Here is a 5,783-nt window from a genome sequence, read left to right as displayed (position 1 = left end):
CAAATAGCCATTATCTCCATTGTTATTGTTCCATGCGTTCATCAGGGAACAATCTTTTATAGTAATCTCAGTCATGCACTGCTAAAAAAAAATAGTTTTTTTCTACACTGAATTACGTCACTTATTTAAAAAAAGTGAAGAAAAAAAGTATGTGGTGACATTTCGGTAAATAAATTAATCACTTACCAAGTTACTTCAATATTATGTCCCCCCAATAGTAACATGAAAAGGCCTAAGAAAGTGATTTTAAAAATAGTTTTTTGTAGTAGTGACGTAAATGATACCAATATCTTAGTGATGCATACAATAATATAACACACGCTCATGTTATTTTATCAGGTATCAACATCATCAGTGGTCTTGTAGCTTTGTGGTATGTAACGGGTTCAACCCTGCTTGCCTATAACTTGAAGGCATCAGTACCTACACTTTTAAATCAAGAGAAAAAGGGTCAACATCACCACAAACAACACCTTGATTTATCGAACAAGGAAAAATACTATTAAGATTATGTTCATATTGGACCTATATCGTGTTATATATTGGATATTATAGCATATCTTGTGGGAAAATTGGGTTAAATGGAGGATCAAATTATCAAAATAATCCCTTTTTATATTTTGAAAAGTGCCAACAGTTATTTTTCTAAAACCATAGCTAGTCTTTGTAAATTAAGCAAAAATTTTGTTTAATTTTTTCAACCAACTTAACCGATACAATGGAAACAATGTATAAAAATAAAAAGAAAGGATGACAAATGTGGGAAAAAAAAGAAACATGAAATATGTTTTATCCAAGCATATGAAGCTTTTGTTGATATTATAAAATCTACTACAAGAAAATTAAAATTGAAATAAATTTCAATAAGCAATTTTTTTTTAGTGATCGAAAAGATCAAACAAAGTAACCAACCGAAAAAGGACAAATAGTTTAAGGAAAGAGAAAGCACCTCAGCAACAAAATCATGAAACTACAAACATGCACCTAAAGATGATGAACTCAACTTCTATATCTTAACGCCATCGTGCAATTCCAAACCATAATATTAGTTTGCTTGGTAAAAATGTAATTGTAAAAGAAAAACAACATTTTCTTGAGTAGGATTTAATCAATTTTCTATTTCACAGTATTCATTCGAGGGCATCCAGTTATTTTTATCTTCTCTAATTTTGGGAATTTGAAGGGGTAACTTTGTGGAGAAAACATCTAAGTAATCAATTGAATGTGATTCCACCTTCCACAGCATCATTTGTATCATTCTTTATTATTTCCTCCATCTTTTAATTTTGCAGTCATTTATCTTCAACCGTCTAAGATTCACTAAGCTTTTAGCAATTGAACTTGTCACTAAATCAATGAGTATCAAAATTTGAAGTGAAGCAGAGGATATAGTACCAACTTAATCAAGCTACAACAACTTTTTGACTGTGAGGGTATTTAGATTTTGATGAATTGGTGGTAGCTGATTATCATATCCTTCCATGTGCTCTTCAACTGATCCAAATAGGCCAGGTGTAATTCCTTAAATGATGTAATTTTCCCATGTAATCAATAATCTGGTCCTGTGAAGAGAATATCTCTTCAAAGGTACTATGCTCCACATAAAGTTCTCAGTTCTGGAAATCGTTCAAGGGAGCTATAGGGAAAGGTTTCCCCTTCATTCAAAAAGCTTTCTATGCAAAGAGTGCTTTACTTTAGGGTAGACATCCATTATCTTTGTGATATTCTTCGCATTTAATGCCATGCTTGTGGTTGTGGAAATTACATATAACATGATAATTAATAAAACAATTACCATACTTATTAGAAGGCGATTCAATATATTAGGTCAATATATTGTTTTGAAGAACAACTTCATTATTTTTTTTGGTTCGAAGAAGAACAATTTCTAGTGTGAGGTAGCTTGAGATTAAATCTTTCTTAATTGATGACTCATCTTTTTCTGATGTTTATATTTTTCATCATCTCCTCCTAAAGCCTCATCCAAAAATTAAAGTTAGAAAAATTATTTCAGTTGATTTTACTAACCTCTTTCTTCGTTTAAATTAAATTAAACAAACTCTTAAATTGCTTCAAATTCACTTTTAGCATTAGGGTTTTTAAATCGAGAATTGATGAAACTATTACGATATTAGGGCAATTTAATGTATTAGGTCAAGAAATTTTTCAAAAGAACAATGTCCTATTTTATTTCAGATACTCCCCCCCATAAAAAAAATACAGAAGTATGTTAAAATAAAAATAAAATCCTTAAAATAATTTTAGTTCCTCCATTCTTTCTAGTCAGAGATGTGCCACAAAATTATATTAATTAGGAACAGCAACAGTACAGTAATAATAGGACAATTCCTTTAAAAAAAAAAAGATATAGGATTATTTGCAGTCTACCACATTCATTGACCATCACTTGCATGCAATTAGAGCCGTGCAATATGGAAAGTTTATAATTTATAGGGGTCCACAAAATGTTGAAATCAAAAAATTGTTTGAAATATTTATTTAAATGCTAAATTGTGTAAAATTTATCTCACATTCTTACTTTTCACTTTTTACAAAATTCCTCACCTCCAAAATTTAGCATTTTGTGTTGTTAAGATAACTCATCCAGATATCTTTATTTCATTCAGATGGAGCCACATGGATGGTTTGCAGTCGTGGGGCATAGATGGCTCCTGGACAAAACATAGTGAGATAGGACACTCTTTTCCATATATAGAATTATGGAGTTTTTATTTTTTAAAAAAAATATGGAGAGGGAATTAGAGATGATTAACATTTTGTCTCTGAATTCATAAAAATAACTGTCTCAAATTTAGTCTCTAAATTTTAAAAAATAAAATTAATATTAGAGATGATTTTGGAAATAACTATTTTAGAGATGAATATCTAAACTCATCATTAATATTTTTATTTTTAAAAATTTAATTTTTAATGAATAATGACAGAATGTGAGGTAGATTTAGAGTCAATTTTTTAGATATGTACATAATCCATCCCTAAATTGATCTCTATGTTTTAAAATATTTTTTAAATTAATAAAATTAAAATTAGTTTCTGATGATGATCAATCTATCTCTAATTTCTACCTCTATTTTAATATATATATATATATATATATATAGTGAAGTTGTGATGGACAAATTCTATTGGAGAGTAGGTAGTGGATGAAAGATCAAAAATTGAAAGGTAAAGGTGGTGTGAAAGCATTAAGAGTTCAAAATAAAGTATCCGCATTCCTTGCTCATCACAATGATGATTACTAATTTTTTGGCCTCATCTGAGCTATTCATTTCATCTTCAATTGATTTTCTGTTCATCTTAAATTAATTTTTAAATATTTTTAATATTATATTATTAAAATAAAAATTTAAAAAATTTAAAAAATTAATATTAAATCTATATTATTCATAGTACATTTAGATAGTTAATTTATAAAAAAAAATTAACATTAAATTGGACTACCCAGATTATATCTGTACCATATAAAGTATATCAGAATAATTAATTTATAAAATTATAAAAAATTTAATATTAAATTAGATAGTTCAGATTAAATCTACACTAGCCAGATTGATTATAAGCATATTTATTAAAAAATAAAACTCAAAAGCTTTAAAATAAAACTAAAAAGTTTTAAGTTTGGAAAATCAAGATCTCATTAGTAGTGATGAGTACTAATCCCTTGCTAAGCACGAAAGACAATCTAGATATAATATTAAAAATTTCTTTTTATAAATTTTTATTTTAACAACATAATATTTAAAAAAAATATAAAAACCAATTTAAAATGAATGGCAGAAATTAATTGAAGATAAAATGAAGATGAGCCCGAAAAATTGATGACCACCCGTGCTCATCATAGCACAAAATGCGAACGACTCAATAAAATCAAGCAAACACAATACTTGGGGTTTTGTTGCCAAGGGAATGTGGAGATAGATATATGAGCATGCGTGGCTACTGTCTGATTGGGCCAATCTTGCTTTGCTTCCCTGTACTTGTCAATTATATACTGCTATTTGTATATTCCAGCTACTGTTAGTATTGCTTGTCATATTTTGAGTATGTTTAATCAATTTATCGGTCATGATTTGGGAAGCTAGAGACCAACCAAGTTTAAGATTGCATCATATGTTTAATCAATTTATTAAGTACACCATTTTTTTTAGTTATGTGTTCATAGTTTTAAGATTGCATCATGTTTCTCTTCATATACAACTCCTCTTTTGAGAGTTTCTCGTACTTGTTTCTTACAGAACAAATGTGACAACATAGTAAAGTGCAAGAGAAGAAGAAGCAAATATATTTGAATCTGACTTTGGGGTAGTACAGGGAACTACTTCTAGTTTTCCAAGGATCAAAATATACCTGTTTAAAATGCTAGTGGTGTATGCATGCAAAAAATTAAAGCTGCTCAAGGACAACTAGATCCTTGAAGTTGTGTTACTTCTGGAGAACTTTGAATAAAGATAGTGACCATTTTTCTTATTATAGCTGTAACAATTTTAGATATGTAAGGGCCAGGTCATCAAGTAATTTGTAGTGAACTACTAAATTGTGACTTCTATTCTTGTGTTGGTTTGTTTTGGCATTTACTAGGGTTATGTAGTTTCAAGTGGTTTGTTTTGGATGCTTTTATAAAGAGGATGGTATATCTAAGCATATCATAATTAATTACATGCCAGGTATTGGATGATTTGTATGATAAATGAAATATATATCTTCTTGGTTGTTATTTTTTAGTATAATGATCATTGTTTTAATGTTGAACAGAGCAAAAACAAAAAGAGGCAGAGGAGGAAAGAAAGACAAAAGGTCATTACCTTCGTTGTTATTATATCATTCCATGCATTCATCAAGAACCAATCTTTTATAGTAATCTCAGCCATGTGTCAATGATACCAATATGTCTTAATGAAGCATACGACACATTTGTTAAATGAAAACCTTTCAATCATAACACACTGGTCATGTTATTTAATCAAAGGTCAACATCACCACATACAAAACCTGCATTTATCAAGCAAGGAAGAAAAGATGTATGTTATGTTTATATCCAACCTATATCCATGTTATTTGATATTATGGCATATATTGTGGGAAAATAGGGTTTAATAGTTGGAAGAATCAAATTATCAGAATAATTCATTTTTATATATTTTTAAAAGTGCCAACTGTTATTTTTCTAAACCACTACTAGTCTCTGCAAAATAAATAAAAAATTGTTCACTTTTTTTTCAACCAACTCAACTACAGTGGAGAGAATGCAGTGAAGGAAAGAAAAATTGACATGTTTGTTTCATCCCTTAACATATGAAGCTTTTGTTGATATTATAAAACTACTGCAAGAAAAGAAATGTTGAAATAAATTTTAACGAGCAACTCTAATTTTAAATGATAGAAAAGTTCAGACAACATAGCAAAAAAAAAAAAAAAGACAAAGATTAAGAAAAGAGAAAGCTCTTTTGCCAAAAAAAAAAAAAATCTCGAAACTACCAACCTACACACCAATAAATGATTTACTCCCCTTCTATATATTAAAGCCATCCTACAATGCCAAACCATCATATTAATTTCCTTGAAGGAGAGGTGAATGGGTTCATGGAATAAAAGGTGGTCTTTGATATAAATTGTGATTGTGGGGTCATTGGTCGAACCAGTCTCTGTTACTTTGTCATGTGGGATGCTGAGTAAGCAGAGTTATAAAAGACAAGGACAAAAATGTAAATGATAGAAAGATTAGGGATTGAGTTTTAAATAAGTTAAAATTTCAGGATTAAGTT

Source organism: Prosopis cineraria, unplaced genomic scaffold (assembly GCF_029017545.1).
Source record: "Prosopis cineraria cultivar Desert tree isolate PC_DT_omini unplaced genomic scaffold, ASM2901754v1 PC11, whole genome shotgun sequence".
NCBI lineage: Eukaryota > Viridiplantae > Streptophyta > Magnoliopsida > Fabales > Fabaceae > Prosopis > Prosopis cineraria.
This window is presented reverse-complemented; position numbering follows the sequence as displayed.